The following is an 18,445-nucleotide window of genomic DNA, read 5'->3' as shown; positions in this document are numbered from 1 at the left end:
CGTTTGAACTCTGACCCCCAGACAGATGACCCATCGACCCCAATGCTTTTAGTCTGCCTGTCAGCTGCGTACTGGCATGCACAGATCCGCAAAGCCCTTGGTGGTGCTAAAGGAGCTGAAAGCATTTCGAATGTGTAGAAATTCTGAAGTTATACTCTGTTAAACATAGAGGTTATCCACGCAGAAAATGAGCTGCCTTTGAGCCAGCATTAGACACCTACCTTTAGGGAGTGCTCTTCTCACATTGCCAGATCTTGTTTCAATCCCAAAACAAACATTCCTAAATGAATTTCCTTCTCCTTACAGTCTGATTTATGACAAAGTTATTTTCCTGTTCCAATTTAAATCTATACATTTAAAGGAGAACAGTCTTAAGGAAGGACAAGTCTGGCAAACAATTTGCAGAGGCAGAAAGGCCAGGTAAACTGAGCACTATCTTCACATGACTTAAAGGGCAAGGGATGCTACAAGTTGTTTGAATACTTAAGGTTATTGCTCTTAGCCATAGCTCAGCAGGTAACGCACTTGCTTCTGAGTCAGAAGGTTGTGGTCTTCAACATTAATTCCAGAGACAAAATCCAAATAGACACCTCCAGCGTAGTGCTGAGTATGTGCTGCACTATCAAAAGTGCCATCTTTCAGAGAAGACACAAACTCAAGTTCATCTTTATCCCTGGCAAGTGAACATCCATTGCAATATTCAAATAACAGCATCACAATATTGTCTGTGGAAGCTTGCTGTGCACAAATTGGTTCCAATGTTCTTTACATTGCACATCAGCTGGGATGTATTTTGGGACACTCCCAGGCTGTGTGCAATAAATGCAAATATTTCTTTCATCTTCTTTCCAAATTCTTTTCTAGTATCCAGTCTCTTTTGTGAAGAGGCTTTTCACAATGTGAAAAGGCGTTATGTCTATGCAAGCTGTTTCTCATAATGTCCTCTTCATTTTATTCACTTATATAATGGAGATTTCCTCCTTGCCAGAACCAGAACATTAAACCATCATTTTCTTCCAAATGCTGACTAACTTGCAACATGTTTCAAGCATAAAAGCACATGTCAAGGAACAGGACAAGCCATTTGACGCACTGAAGCTCAACTCCCCATTACACTAACTTTTCTCCATTACACTAACAAGGCCCCTGGAATCACAGATACTTCAGCCCAAATCCTAATTCGAGCTTGTTCTAGTTGCTACCTTGCATATTCCAGTCTCATTTTCCTGCTTTTGATTTGTGTCCATTTAAGTTTTTGCAAATTCACATGTCAATATAATTAACTCTTGAATCTCAGTTAAAATCACCTTCTATGGATACCTGGGATAATGTATTCTGTAGTCTAACAATCTGTTATAGGGGCAACTTTTATCTAACCTGCCCTTAATGCTTGCATCACTAATCCCAGCTTTATGTCTATTGTACATGGAACATCATTAATGTTTCTGCCTCCGTTACTTTGGTTGGTATTATTCCAAACGCTCATTAATTTTTCAGTTTGCATTCCTCAACAGTAGGAGATCATTTCTCAATTCCTATGGGGGAATCTTGTTAACTTTGTATAGGATAAGGGAGCTTCTTTGTGATCTGGATTCTGTGGCACTAGCTGTCAGTGCTGTTGAAAGTTAAATCCTTTAAGTTGCTTCAATCTGCTTTCCAAAGATCATAAATGCATCAGTATTCAACCTTCGAGGTTGCAGAACATCTGAAAGTATAATTCAGTCAATGAGAGCCCAAAATTGCAGATTGAAAATATATTGAAGGAATCAACTTTGAATAGCACTGAAAGAAGGAGGATCTCTTTGAAAGAGAGTATTCTGTGCATACAAAGCAAACAACGTTCCCAATTAAGTCCTCCAGGGATTAATAGATTGGACAGTGCAATATTTAGTCAGTGAAAACCTGGGCTGTACTGAAGATGCAAAGTACTTTATAGCCAATTAAGTATTTTGGAATGTAGTCACTTTTGTAATGTAGGAAACACAGCAATCAATTTGCATACAGCAAACTCACACAAACTATGATGTGATAATAACCATGCAGATTCCTTTAGTGATGTGGATTGAGTATAAAGGTTATTTATTAGTGTTACAAGTAGGCTTACATTAACTGCAATGAAATTACCTTGAAAATCCCCTAGTCGCTGCACTCTGGTGTCTGTTCAGATACACTGAGGGAGAATTTAGCACGGCCACTGCACCTAACCAGCACGACTTTCTGACTGTAGGAGGAAACCGGAGCACCTGGAGAAAACCTAAGCAGACATGGGGAGAACGTGCAGACTCCGCACAGACAGTGACCCAAGCTGGGAATCGAACATGGCTCCCTGGGGCTGTGAGGCAGCAGTGCCACTCAGATAAATATTGGTAAGAGCACTGGGTTTCTACTCTTCTTCAAATAGTGCTGCGGTATCTTTATATCCACTTGAGAAGTAGAACATCTCAATCAAAAGCCGGCAGCACAACCTGCCAAGATTGAGTGTTCAAGTGTTTGGCTTAGGGTTTGAGTCCACAATATTCTTAGCGCAGAGGCAAGGACAGTACCACTGAACCAAGGCTGGTATGGCTTTAAGATGAATAGCAGGTTTGTGAAAGGCACGGTGAGAGTCTGAGTGTCAATCCGCTTGCAGTGCATATTTGAGTGTTGGGACCATGTGGTTGGCAGTTAGAACCCAAGAACACGTCAATAAAACCAATCATTTAAAGCAACATCAGTAATGTATTCCATTTGATTTTTCGGGAGGGCTGGAAGATTTCTTCTAAGCCATTAAATTAATCACATTTCAGTAAGAAGTTTTCCAAATCAACCTAGGAATGTCAGACTCCAAGGTTGGCTGTCACTGATCCTGCAGATTTACAATAACATGATGATGGAAGCCCTGCAGATGCATTTGGAAATCTTGGCAGCACCACTCACACTTTGATACACTACCATTATCATCATAGGCAGCAGGGAAATGAAAACAGATTCTTTTAAAATTTGTGTGCTTCGTGATCAAGAAGATAGAGGTACATTAGTGTCAGGAAAGGGATACGCCTTCCCCACTTCGCACAACCAGTTTCCCCAATGAGCCCTCTACACAAAATATCCTCAATCTCAACCTGCATTCTAGCCATTTCCACTTCACGTACCAGATATTTCCCAACCTCTGTCTTATTTCCAAGTTACTGCCAAATTAAGAGGGAGATTTATATCGAGGATCAATACCAAAACATTAGATTGTCTAAATAAATTTTTCATAGGACTCATTCATCAGCTGGAAATAAAAAGATTTCCATTGGATTTGAACCTACATTCTCTTTGTCATAAAGTCAGAGATTTACAGCATGGAAACAGGCCCTTAGGCCCAACTTGTCCATGCCACCCTTTTGTTTTTAAAACCCTGAAGCTAGTCCCAGTTGCCTGCAATAGACTAGTGAAAGGGAGTTCTATCCCACTGCACTGTTCAGTCCTCCTTTGCTGTGCACACCCAGAGTGTTTCTTCCCTGAAAGCTTTCATTCTTCAGGGAGGCCTTCACCAGCCAAGAGGACTTGGAGACAAAGAGCAAGATTTTCCGGTTGTACTTACCCCAAAAATGGAAAATCCTACCTGAGGTCAATGGACCTTAGCATGTGGACTATGCAACGATTCCCGTGGCAGATGGGATGAGAAAATTGCCCTCAATGAATCTCCAACACAATGTTCCTGAGTGTTTATACCTCTTCGCAGTAGCCTGGTTGAGATCGATAATTTCGGGGGATTGGAATTTAGAAAAGGGTAATATTCAAAGGGAGACCAATTTCTTGACAAAAAGGTCTCCTTTGGATATTTCCCCATCCCAAATTCCAATGTCATGGAGTTTCCCCAATCTCAACCAGGCAACTGTGAAGAGGTGTAAAAGCAACACAATCAGAAACACAAGAGCAGGAATAGGCCATTGGGCCCTTCAAGCCTGCCCCAATGTGATCATGGCTGATCATCCATTTCAATGCCTTTTAGCCTACATTATCCCTCTATCCTTTTATGTCATTGCTATTTATAAATCTATCAATCTCTAAATATATTCTAAGACTGATTTTCCACAGCCTACCGGGGAAAGAATCCCAGCGATGCACAATCCTGATTAAATAAATTTTCACCTTGGTTCCAAACGGCTTCCCTCTTGTTTTGAAATTATGTCCCCAGTTCTAGACTCCCCAGCTAGGGAAAACATCTTAACCACATCTATTCCTTTAAATGTTCTGTGGGTTTCAATTAGATCAAAGAACAGTACAGCACAGGAACAGGCTCTTTGGCCCACCAAGTCTGTGCCAACACAGATACCTCGCTAATCTAATATTTTCTTGCCTCTACATGGTCCATATTCCTCTGTTCCCTGCCTATTCATGTATCTATCCAGACGCCTCTTGAATGGTGTTATAGAATCTTCTTCCACCACCACCTCCAGCAGCGCATTCCAGGCATTCACTACCCTCTGTGAAAAACTTTCCCCTTACATCTCTCAAATTTCCCCTCTCACTTTCAACCTATGCCCCCGAGTAATTCACCCTTTGGCCCTGGGAAAAGACTCCGACCATCCACTCTATCTAAACCTGTCATAATCTTGTAAACATCTTATCAGGTCCCCCCTCATCCTCCGATGCTTCAATGAAAACAATCCAAGTTTGTTCAATCTTTCTTCTTTGTCCATATCCTCCAAACCAGGTAACATCCTGGTAAATCTCTTTTGCACCCTTTCCGATGCATCAACATCCTTCCGATAGTGTGGCAACCAGAATTGTACACAATACTCCAAATGCAGCCTAGCAAGTCTTATACAGCTGCAACATGATTTTCCAATTTCTACATTCGACACTCCGACCGATGGAGGCCAGCATACCATACACCTTCTTGACCACCTTGTCCACCTGATTTGCCACCTTCAAGGAACTATGGATCTTCATGCCTAGGTTCCTCTGTATGCTAATATTTCTAAGGTCTCTATCATTTACTGTATACTTTTCTTCTGCAGTAGATCTTTCAAATCATCTCTCATTTGTCCAGATTACATAAGAACATAAGAACATAAGAAATAGGAGCAGGAGTAGGCCATCTAGCCCTTCGAGCCTGCCCCGCCATTCAATAAGATCATGGCTGATCTGTCGTGGCTCAGTTCCACTTTCCCGCCCTCTCCCCATAACCCTTAATCCCTTCTCTTATCAAAAACCCATCAACCCGCTTCTTAAAAATATTTAGCGAGGCAGCCTCCACCACTTCAACGGGCAGAGAATTCCAGAGATTCACCACCCTTTGAGTGAAGAAGTTCCTCCTCAACTCCGTTCTAAACCGCCTCCCCTTTATCTTGAGGCTGTGCCCCCTAGTCCTACTGTCTTTTTTGACGGTGCAGAGGGACCTCGGGGTCCTTGTGCATGAATCGCAAAAACCCAGCTTGCAGGTGCAGCAGGTGGTCAGGAAGGCGAATGGGATGCTGGCCTTCATAGCGAGGGGGATTGAATATAAAAGTAGGGAGGTCTTGCTGCAGCTGTATAGGGCATTGGTGAGGCCGCAGCTGGAGTACTGTGTGCAGTTTTGGGCGCCGCACCTGCGCAAGGATATTTTGGCCCTGGAGGGAGTGCAGAGGAGGTTTACTAGGCTGATACCGGAGTTGAGGGGATTGAGCTATGAGGAGAGGCTGAATAAACTAGGCTTGTACTCGTTAGAGTTTAGAAGAATGAGGGGAGATCTCATTGAGACGTATAAGATGATGAATGGGATGGATAGGATAGAGGTGGAGAGACTCTTCCCGCTCAAAAAAGATTTCCATCTGCCATCTTTTGGCCCAAGACTCCAACCAATTTATATCCTGCTGGATCCTCTGACAATCCTCCTCTATTCAATTTCACTTTCTCCTCTCAGGAATCAATCTAGTGATCCTCTATTGTACTCCCTCCAAGATAAGAAAATGGGCCTTTTTTCCCTTGTCACCTTCACACTTCCCAAGGATAAAGAAGGAAGCTCCTTTGTGTTTTTGGGAATAGTTAGTACAAACTGAATCATATTGCAAGTAAAAGAGAAATTTGCATCCTCACAATACAACAAATTGTAAGGTACTATAACACAACAACGTGCATTTATATAACATCTTTAGTGCTGCAAAAGCATCCCAAAAAGTGTTTCACAGGAGAATTAACAAAGAAAATTAATCCCAAGTTGAAGGAAATATTAGAGCAGGTGGCATGATGCTTGGACAAATAGGTAGGTTTTAAGAGGCATTTTCATAGAATTCTTACAGTACAGGAGAAGGCCATTCAGCCTCTCAAGTCTGCACTGACCACAATCCCACCTAGGTTGTACTCCCATGACCCCATGCATTTTACCCTGCTAATTCACCTGACACTGGGGTCAATTTAACACAGCCAATCAACCTCACCTGCACATCTTTGGACTATGGGAGGAAACCGGAGCACTCGGAGGAAACCCATGCAGACATGGGGAGAACGTGCAAACTGCACACAGACAGACAGTGACCCGAGGCCAGAATTGAACCTGTGGCCCTGGCACTGTGAGGCAGCAGTGCTAACCACTGTGCCACCATGCCGCTTGATGGAACGGGAGAAAGGTGAAGGGAATTCCAGAGTTTTGGGCCTGGACGGCTGAAGGCATGGGCATCAGTGATGGGATGATGGGAAACGGGTTTGCACAGGACACCAGAATTGGAGGAGTGTAGAGATCTCAGGGAATTATAAGCCTGAAGAAGGTTAGACAGATAGGGAGGAATTGAAACCATGATCCTAACATGAGGATATGAAGTTTAAAACTACTTTCAGGATCGATCAATGCTGTCAGTACTTCAACGTTAAGCAAATCCTCAGTGTCACTCAGTCAAGTCACACCAAAGCATTCAGCATGTTTCAAGTGCCAAGTGCCCACCACTCACCAAATATGAAAATGTTGGTGTTTTGCAATACGTTAACTTCCAGTTTCCACTGTAGGACACTGATTTTTATTTTAATCTCATCTGAGTCTGCTAAATGTTACAAACATTTATTACTTCATTAGCATTCCTTCCCTGAACTGCATTTCACTGTTAAGTCTCAACCTTGATCGTCCTTTTGGGGAAAGAGAAGACAAATCCACATCTGCACATCTATAAATACAAAATCAATACGACGCAGACATTTGCCACTTGAAGGATGCACTTGAAAGTCTTTTTATTTCTTCCTCCCCGCATGTCTGCATTTCTGTTACTTGAGAAGGGTTTAACTGCGCTCACTAAATCCTTTTATATGAACATCAAATTGAGATTATTGGTTTCTATAAGTAAGTCTGTGCCACACAATATACATTTAATCCACAGATCATAAAATATGGGACACTTGACTCTTCAAAATGTCAGGTGTCCATATGTAGGAAAAAGGTGTTTTGGCAACTCACACCCCTTAGAATGAGAAATTAAGATAGCACATTAGAACTCAATAAAGTCAAGGCACTAAAAGGAGAGGATTGATTTATTCCTGCATAGAGACACCAGCTCATGTACTCTCGTGAAGCATTGCACCAGTTTCTAGTCAAATCTGACTTTTAAACTAACCTATTTATAGCCAAACATTATGAGATATTAAGAGACAGAACTGGGAGATAAAAGTTTTGTGCATGAGGGAAAGGTCTAATTCAGATCCTCCTGAGATGTAAAAATCAATAAACAAACTACAACAAGATGATGCAAGACACACAGAAACCTTTGCAGCTTTGTTATACTATAACTTGAGAGTCTGGGTTTGATTTCTTGACCTCAGTTTTTAATCCCCTCCTCTTTTGCAAAGTGGGGGTGGTTCAAAAGCACTGGTAGTTCTTTGATATCTCACACAAGTTCTTGTATGAACCAACATAGTGTGCATTCCCCCAGAGTTTATACTTCTCAGAACTCCAACTCGATCAGCCTTTCTCAATATCCCAGACATGTCACCCGGTGTGACCTGCCTCATTCATGTACACATTTGGTGTACGGTTAACATTAAAAATAGAAAGACTGGTGTTAACTGAGTATCTCTCACAACCTCAGGACATCTCAAAAGTATTCTGTAACCAATGAAGCACTTTAGAAACGTAATCACTGTTGGATTTAGAAAACATAACAATTAATTTTCATGCACCAAGTTCTCATACACAGCAACTACACAAATGGCCAAACAAGCAGTGTTTATTGGTACCATTGTTTGAGGGAACAAATATTTTGTGCTCCCTACAAGATACATTTCCAGTTCACACGTTCTATTTTAAGTTTGTTATTTAACGTTAATGCTGTGACATTACTTCCAAGGAAAGCAGGGCCAACTAAAACTTCCCAAAGCCAGCAAAAAAAATCAGAAACCTGCAATTCCACATTAAGCACCAAACCCAAATGTCACTGTCTCAACAGTTTGAGGCCTGACCCATTGTCAAAATTCACCCACACAAAAAAAAACAAACTACAGCTTTATAACAAATTTTAATTCAATCTTTTTGGCCAGGAAATTCATATAATCAGTGCCAGAAACTGCAACAAGTGTGAAAATTAACAATACAACATTAAGAATAGACAACTGATTTTCATTGTTTTCATTGTACATATAAGCACTTCATAGATTAACGAGTTGGCCAAAGTCTATTCTCTGGCTCACTCTCTGTCCTCATTGCAAGTTTCCTCTTGAAACCTCAAGTGAGAGGCATACAGTCACCATTTAGTTATGGACTGGACAGTAAGTGGACTATCCAGGACTTTTTTAGAATCTAAACTTTCATCCTTTATCCAACAACGTCTCAGAATTAAAATTCTCACCCTTATTTTCAAATTCCTCCATAAACTTGCAGCTCCCTATCTTTGTAAACCCTCCCCTCTGCCCTTCTTCAATCTTGATCCTTTGCATATTTGCCAAAAGGCAGCTGAAGGCACAGCTAACCTCTGGGATTCCGTTCAAAATGCTCAACTTCTCTCTCATCCTTTAAGATGTTTCTCAAAAGTTTTTGATCAAGCTTTTGGTCACTGTCTTAATATCTCCTTTAGTAATCTCCATGTAAATTTTTCTTCAAGATTAAACATTCATTTTGCTATGTTAAAAGACTCAGTATAAAAAAACAAGTTATTATTGCTGTAAACTGCATGACAAGGAGATGTCCATTACCAAGGTGGTTAATGAATTTTCTTCCGTGGTTAAAGAAACATCAAAAATCGTGCTATAAATCCATTCCCTGCCCCATTCTTGTCTAATCCGCAACTTGGTACAAAATGAGCCCCTCAGTGCAAGGGGGAGTTGCACACAGTCGATAAAACTTTGGTCAGGCAGATAGTAAATTCAGCATTGATCTTTCTTAAGGCATTAATTGGCTTCATCCAGCCTATAAGACCCGTGTCACATTACAACACACAAAATGAGACCTCATTATTGTCTCATCTTCACTGGATAGGAGATAGTGCATTAAACTGACAATGATGTCAGCAGTTTGGATAAAAACCAAAGATTTTTTGGAAGTTCCCATACACAATCCCAATGTTCTTATCTTGCACCATCTCCTAATCTAACCAATTAATTCATAGAACCTCAAAAATCAAAGGACTGCCCTCTCTGACCTCAGTTTGCCTTGTGCCTTGTACAATATTGAAGTGTTTGAAACCCAATTTTTGAATAACTATTATGTTTTTCTCCCTACACAACTTCACTTTACTCATGTCTGACAACTAAAATTAGTTTTGCGCCTCTTTCATGTTTCCTTCATGGCAATTACTGGACTTTTAGTAGCATCTTTTTAATCTTTTCATGGGATCTAAGCATTGTGGTTATGGTCAGGAATTATTCCCCATCCCCAATCGCCTTTGCAAAAGCTGCATTCTTGAACCGCTGCAGTCTATGTGATGTAGATATACCCACAGCACTGTTGTTGGGAGAGGAGTTCTAGGATTTTGACCCAGCAACGGCAAAGATGTAATTCCAAGTCAGGATGGCGTGTGACTTGAGCAGAACAGTCAGATAGTTGTGATCCAATGCATCTGCTGCCCTTGTCTTTCTAGGTAGTAGTGGTTGTGGGTTTGAAAGATGCCGTCCAAGGAGGCTTGACAGGTTGTTGCAGTGTACCTTGTATATGGTACACACAACTGGTAGAATGAATGTTTAAAGTGGTGGATGGTGTCCTATCTTGTCCTGGATAGTGTTGAGCTTTGAGTGTGGAAGTTGCATTCATCCAGGCAAGTAGAGCGAAGTCTATCACATGCCTGACTTGTGCCCTACTGATGTGGACAGACTTTGGGGAGTGAGCAGGCAAGTTACTCACCATAGAATTCCCTGCCTTTCAGCTCTGCCCAACTTTGTGACAGAAGTCAACAAATTCCTGTATGCGCAAAATAACATTCTAGATTCAAAGTCCATAGGAGAGCAGAGTGCAGCACCAGTGAAATGGGCTGGCCTGGTTAGCAGGAACTTTCAGTGGCTGATACCCAACTGCCAAAATTGTTCCAGCTGTGATTGTTGGATTAACTTAAACAAAACCAATCTTACTCCTCCAGAAATAAAATTATAACCAAACATTACAACCACACCTTACACAAATACAGTGCTTTGGCATTCACAGAAGAAATACAGTGTGTCTGGAATGCACTGCCTGGGAAGGTGGTGGATGCAGGATGCCTCACATCCTTTAAAAGTACCTAGATTAGTATTTGGCTCCCCATAACATACAAGGCTATGGGTCAAGTGCTGGCAAGTTGGATTAAGTGGCCAGGTCAGAACCTTTCATGCGTCGGTGCAGACACAATGGGCCGAAGGGCCTCTTCTGCACTGTAGGATTCTGTGAAATTAACAAAATTTGACACTGAGCCATAGAAGGTCTGGTGAACAATGGCTTGGCCAGAGATGTAAGTTTTAAGGCGTGTCTTAGAGTAGGAGAGAGAAAGTGATCGAGGTGTCGGGAGGGAATATCAGGACCATTTCGCGCTTCAAGATCAATGGGTTAACATCTGCATTAAGGTAGCAGATTATATAGAGGGAAGAAGGATTCGTCAGCAGATATTAAAGAGATCTGTTTTTCATGGTATTTCCCTTCTTGCAGTTTTAAAACTTGCTACAGATAGTAATATGTACACTTTGTTTGGCACCAAGAGAGATTCACAGCGTACCAAAAATGACAATGGACTGTGTGTGTCATGGCTAGTTGGTCTCAATTTGGTTGCAAGTCAGAAAATATGTACTTATTGATATACAGTAAGCTTAAACTGAAGTTTAATTAGGTCAAAGAGTTACTCCATTAACACTTCCATGTGTCACTTTGAATTTGCAGCGAGTTACTTGTTCTCAAGAGAATTGCTCTTTCACATCAAAATTTTATTGGAACAAAGATGATGAAAATGATGCAGCATCTGAATTCCTGCGTCCTAAATAACAATTATTTGACATTCTTGTCAAGTTTGGGACTGTGGAAATAAAGTTTAACGGGAAAGTGGTAGATCCCATGAGGCACTGTTCCAAAGTATAAGAGAAACAGGTCTAAAATCAGCTCAATGACAGTCAGTTAACATGAAACTCACGGGATTAATTTGTTAGCTAAATTAAAGGCTATAAGATTGCGGTGGAGAATGTTGATATGCAATTGATTATGGATCAAAAAGCAATGAATAGTGAGTGGTTGCTTTTATACAGGAAGGAAGGATACAGTGGGTCTCCAGGGATTGCTGTTAGGACCACTCCTCTCTTTGATATCTACTAATAACCTGGACTTGGGGATACAGGGCATAATTGCAAAGTCTGATAATGACACAAAATTTAAGTGCAGTAAACAATGAGCAGATAGCAACAGATTTAGACTGCGGGATTTTACAGTCTTGCTTGTCCCAAAACCATAAAATCTCATCCAAAGTCAACAGACCTTTCTATGTTTCACCCCTCTCCTGCTTGCATTCCCATGATGGACAGGGCAGTAAAACTCCAGCCCGATTCTGACATGTCACAGTTGAAATTTAACAGTGTGAAAAATTGTGGAAAAGAGGGACATGTTGATGAAGCTTTGTGTCTCTCACTCATTAGGCCAAATTCAAGAAAGCTAATTTTCAAATGCTCATTATGCTTGCTAGTAGAAGTGCCACATACATTCAAAGGTTGGGGCTGGTTCTCAGTAAACCAAAGGAAACATGTTCAAACCTTGGGCATTTTTTTGTATTATCCAGCAACCCATAGTACCCGGTTAGTCTCTCAATGACAATGCCTTGTCCAATCAGATTCGGCTTGCCAACTAATCAGCACCCTTTTCTCCTATCATTACTTTGAATTGTGATCATTTAGAACGAGGCGTTATTGTGTTTGTTCTGGTGAAAAGTTTCAACAACACGTCTCCCTTTCAGCAAGTGTGGAAAGAAACATAGCAAAATGATGCTGGATTCATTGTAACTACTTTTTGTAAAGATTGGTTGCTCCTAGCTTAGAAGGAAATTCATGTTCATTGGTGCAAGGAGGATGGGATTCAGAGGAGAAATGTGTAAACATTTCATGATTAACTTGGGGGTGTAAATAATTTTAAGTCATCCACTAATGAGCAAGGGAGGCCTAGTAAATATGGATCTTATTGAGTGAAATGATGGAAGTCCTCTTGCTTTGGCTGCAGATCAAACCCAGATCACATATGTAATCCACCAATGCAAGGTGGTTTCACAGTGTAAGAAAAACTAACCCGGATTTGTATAGTGTCTTTCAGGGTGGCACAGTGGCAAGCACTGTTGCCTCACAGTGCCAGGAAGCTGGGTTTGATTCTGGCCTTAGGTGACTGTTTTTGTGGACTTTGCACATTTCCGCCCCCCCCCCACCCCCCACACGTCTGCGTGGGTTTCCTCCCACATTCCAAAGATGTGCAAGGTAGGTGGATTGGCCATACTGAATTGCCTCTTAGTGTAAGGAGATTAAAAAGGGCAAATATCTGGGGTTACAGGGATTGCCTGGGTGGAACTGTTGTCAATGCAGGTTCGATGGGCTGATATCTCAGGACTTCCTAAAGCATTCTATGACTAATTAAATGCTTTTGAGGGAGCATCACTATAAATGTAGGAAACATACTGCCAATTTGCAGAGTAATGTCCCACAAACAGCAATGTAATCATGTCTGTTTATGTTTTTTCAGTGATGATGGTTAAGGGGATGAATATCAACCCAGGCTACTGGGAAAAACTCCCCTGTTCAATAAAATAATGCCATGGAATCTTCCTCACATTTGAGGGCAAATGGCTTCTTAATTTAACATCCCATCTGAAAAAGACAGCATCTTTGACAGCAGATTGGGAGTGTTAGGTTTTATTATGTGCTCAAGGCGGTTTGAACGTGTGACCTACTCACTCAGAGGTGAGAGTGCTATCTGTTGAGTCAATGATTGCCATTCGAATGCAGAAAAATCTCAAGAATCCTATATGGAAAAGAACACATACCCAAACAAGGACATGTCTAACCAGCTGGACAACACCAGGCTGGTGAGAATGTCAGTTCCTGGTCACTATCAGAACAGCAGCACCTGACCTACACATTCTGCTGCTCTTCCTAATGCTTAAACCATTATCAAGTCAAAAATTAGCTATCTTGGGAGTGAATATCAAGGGCTAAACCCTCTAAATGAAATGGCAAAGGAAACTTAATTACATCTCCTTCAGTCCTGAAGGCTTGTTGGAACAGAGTTTTGTAGCCTTCAAGAGCTCTCCAGAATTAAACCAGAACCTTCAGTCTTTACCTATGATATTGATAAATGAATACGAAATGGCTATTTAACCACTTCAAAGCCAAGGTCATTGTAGCTTTACCCAACACCCACACTTACAGATAGAGGGATTAAGAGTATGAACACCTAGAATTTTTCTTTCCCTTTTCTTTAGGCTATGGACACTGAGTCATAGAGTCAGAGATTTACAGCATGGAAACAGGCCCTTTGGCCCAACTTGTCCATGCTGCCCTTTTGAGGTCTATAGTGGTGCCACAGTTGAGACCAGCTAAGTTAATTGTGCAAGTGAAGTAGGTACATCTACATTCCAAACCTCACGGAGCTCCTGTACAATACAGGACAGACAAGTGACACACACTGCTGCCCTCTCCATTGCTCTAAATAAACAGAGTCAAGCAAGCATTTGACCAACCTGTTAACATTTAAAACCATTGACCAATCAACTATTCATGGAGGAGGAAAAATTGTTTTCTTTGCCGGATAGATGGGCTGAATACATTTTCTCTTCTAACTTTATCCTGAGGTGATGAGGTGCTCTACAGGAGACCTGATCAGAAATCTTGAGTCCTGTTTTGAGCTGGAGAAAAATGACAGGGCAATTTATTTAGAATGCTAGCGAATTTTAGGTTGCCCAGGAGGTTAGCACCCTATCTCTCCCATGCTTGGCATTTTCTGTTTGAGCCTCAGAATCATAGCATCCTACAGTGCAGAAGGAGGCCATTTGGCCCGAGACTGTGCTGATCACAATCCCACCCAGGCCCTATTCCTGTAACCCCACACATTTACCCTGCTAATCCCCCTGACACTAGGATCAATTTAGCTTGGCCAATCAACCTAACCTACACATCTTTGGGCTATAGGAGGGAACCAGAGGAAGGCACAGGGAGAATGTGCAAACTCCACACAGTGACCCAAGGCCAGAACTGAACCCGGATCCCTGATGCTGTAAGGCAGCGCTGCTAACCAGTGTGCCATTGTGACGCTATACAAGGACTGATCAGAAAGTACCATCACAGTCAAAACATTTTCCCAAGAATCAAAAGTGGATTTTCCATTCATTGACGATGATGTGTTTTTATTAACAATGTTTACTTTTTTTAAAAGTCGCACAAATTAAAAATAGTTATATATACACATCATTACAACTACAACTGCAAAATGACTCACATTGCCTGCCTGGTAAGTAGAAGAGTAAAGAGAGTTTAAACATTTGTTCTCAGACTGGTCAGTATGTGGACCAGGGCCATTAACATGTGGATGTTCTGCACGGGATACTGGACTGGTCAGTGCAGGGCTGGTTATTCTGTGCCGCACACATGCCTAACACCTGACCAATCAGTACAAATACACAACCCACTGGTTAACTACTCCCACTGACTGGTTCAAATATAGCTAGAAAAGTACGAACTCATTCTGGAACCACCTGAAAAACCCCTTTCCCACCAGATCAAAATTAAAACCGATGAAACATCAAGAAAACGCTCAGCTGAACAAACGACCTGTTTGATTGCTTTATAATTTTAATTTCTAGGTTGTACAGAACTTTTTCCAGAGAGTACTGCACGGCGAGTTTCACTCAACACTTGTGAAAATTGATTTTAAAAAAACTAATTTAACAAGGTAATCTCCCTCTGGGAATGGAGATGCCTTTAGATCACTGGTGTAGCTGTCCTGCAATACGATTCTTATTGCATAAATCTATTTAGGTAAAGATAATAATGTAAACTTCCGTACCAAACTTTATACAACAGCTATCCAATCCCTCTTTACCCCAGAACCCTACCAATTCATCAGCACACTTCAAACACAATCTCTAAAAACAAAACAAAAATCTTATTTCTATGCAAATGGTAAGATTAAATAATGCCATACCTTATGGAAATAACTGAGATTAAAGTTCTGCTGCTGCGAGGCAGTCATTGCTCTTTCTGTATCGCACACTGGTCAAATTAAGCAAAGCCTCTCTCTTTCTCTCTTTGGTCCCATTCTCACTTAAAATATTAAATGCACAACTGGACGGTGCAAAGCTTCCAGTCCACCGTGCCGCTGCATCTTAGTGGGTTTTTATACCACTTGCCTTTATTCATGAGCGGTCACAGACTTGTGATATATGGATTATTTTTACCCCCTCCTCCCTCCCCCCCCCCCCTCTGCAACAACGTTGAGGGGTGGGGGCACACACTCCAGGATTGATTGTAAACAGAAACAAAAACCTCTTCATGGATGAATAATTCTTCGGGGGGGCGGGGGGGGGGGGGTTGCTGATAAAATCCAAAATTAGTCCATCAATTGAGCTAGAGTTATTATCTTCCAAGAATCATTGTGTCGGCGAGTCAGTGAAGAGACACCCCCTCTGTGAGATGGTCTTTTTCCCAGTCTTAAGAAATCGATGACTACGCAATTAACTAAAAACAATCCAGTTCACTCTCTCCTTTCCTCTTGTCCCGGTACAGTACTCTCAAACCCGCTCAATAACTTCCAGGAGAAAACAGAAATTATTCCCGTTTCCGTCCAATCCTATTTCTTTATCAGCGTCCTTTATCTCGGGTGTTTTTTAAATAACCTCCCTCTCTCTCCTGTTTCAGATCCAGCCATCTATTTATTATTCCGCTGACTCTCAAGTTCTGGCCTTAACTACTGATGACTTAAGCGTCTGATATTGAATACAGATACTTGGAAGGTTTCAAACAAAACCTACAAGCTCCTGAAACCTCCCAAGGAATTTCACGAAACCGGAGCATTTGCTCAAACCGTCGGAAAAGGGGGAAGAGAGAGGGAAAAGATTCTCCCTCCCATCTCCTCTCCCGGGAATCAATCACCAATAATTAACAATCAATCAGAAATTACTTAAAAGCCTGAAAGACAAGGAGAGCATTATTAGATTGTAAAGATTCACTGTTTTTCGATAATTACTCATCTCCTAACCTCACGCCGCATCATTCACCGAAAACAGAATCAACTAAGAGCTTATGTGGCCGACAGCGGATATTGAAGAGGATCCAAAAGATTGGGCAGACAGACCTGCCTCCCAAACACACGCACACACACATTTCAGCACAGTGTCCTTTCACACGACAGAAATGTTTCTTATCAAAGCAGAGATCTGAGAGCACAGCCTCTTTATTTCGGGGCAACTTGATTACCCGGTTAATGAAAATCAGATTCCAAGCTATTTAGCAACTGTGTCCCATTTATCCCTGATACAGATGATGCTATTTATTTGTCAATCAATATCATGACAGCCATTAATTTTATTTTGAGGAAAATGACCTCAGCAGCTCATTCATTCTTTAAATGCGGCTCAGGTAGACTTGCATTTCTATGGCACCTTTCGCAACCTCACAACAGTGTTCAATTCTGGTTGCCACACTACCAGAAAGATGTGGAGGCTTTGGAGAGGGTACAGAAAAGATTTACCAGGATGTTGCCTGGTATGGAGGCATTAGCTAAGAGGAGAGGTTGGAGAAACTTGGTTTGTTCTCACTGGAATGATGGAGGTTCAGGGGCAACCTGAGAGAAGTCTACAAGATTATGAGAGGCATGGACAGAATGGGTAGTCAGAAGATTTTTCCCAGGGTGGAAGAGTCAATTACTAGGGGGCACAGGTTTAAGGTGTGAAGGGCAAGATTTAAAGAAGATATATGAGGCAAGTTTTTTACCCAGAGGGTGGTGGGTGCCTGGAACTCGCTGTCGGGGGAGGTAGTGGAAGCAGATATGATAGTGACCTTTAAGGGGCATCGTGACAAATACATGAATAGGATGGGAATGGAGGGATATGGTCCCTGGAAGATACGGGCTTTTAGTTCAGTCGAGCAACATGGTCAGTGCAGGCTTGGCGGGCTGAAGGGCCTGTTCCTGTGCTGTAAGTTACTTTGTTCTAACATCCAAAGTGCTTTACAGTCAGTTCAGTAATTCTGAAATGGAGACTATGCAGGAAATGCCAAGTGGATGATCCATCTCAACCTTCTCCTAAGGTCCCCAGCATCACAGATATCAGTCTTCAGCCAATTCGATTCACTTCACGTGATGTCAAGAAATAGCTGAAGACACTGGCTACTGCAAAAGTTATGGGCCCTGACAATGTTCTGGCAATAGTACTGAAGACTTTTGCTCCAGAACTTGCTGCAACAAACCAGCCAAGCTGTTCCAGTACAGCTACAACACTGGTATCTACCTGGCAATGTGGAAAATTGCTCCAGTATGTCCTGTGCACAAAAAACAGGAAAATCCATCCAGACCAATTATCGCCCCGTCAGTCTACTCAATCAATAGTCATTGAGCAGATGATGGCCCAATGGTATCATCACTAGATTATTAATCCAGAAATTTAGCTAATGTTCTGACAGACTCGGGTTTGAATCCCACCATGGCAGATGGTGGAATTTGAATCCAATAAAAAAAATCTGGAATTAAGAATTTACTGATGACCATGAAATTATTATCAATTGTCAAGAAAAACCCATCTGATTCACTAATGTCCTTCAGGGAAGGAAATCTGCCGTCCTTTCCCAGTCTGGCCTACATTTCACTCCACAGTAACAGCAATGACTCTCAACTGCCCCCAAAAGCAACTAAAATGGGCAATAAATGTTGGCCAGCCAATGACACCCATGTCCCACAAATGAATAAAAATAGCTGATGGAAGGAGTCATCGATAGTGCTATCAAGTGGCACTCACTCAGCAGTAACTTACTCAGTGATGCTCAGTTTGGGTTCTGCCAGTATCACTCAGCTCCTGGCCTCATTACAACCTTGATTCAACATGGA

Source organism: Carcharhinus amblyrhynchos, chromosome 29 (genome assembly GCF_965287045.1).
Source record: "Carcharhinus amblyrhynchos chromosome 29, sCarAmb.v2.hapA, whole genome shotgun sequence".
Classification (NCBI taxonomy): domain Eukaryota; kingdom Metazoa; phylum Chordata; class Chondrichthyes; order Carcharhiniformes; family Carcharhinidae; genus Carcharhinus; species Carcharhinus amblyrhynchos.
Note: the sequence above shows the minus strand (reverse complement) of the source record.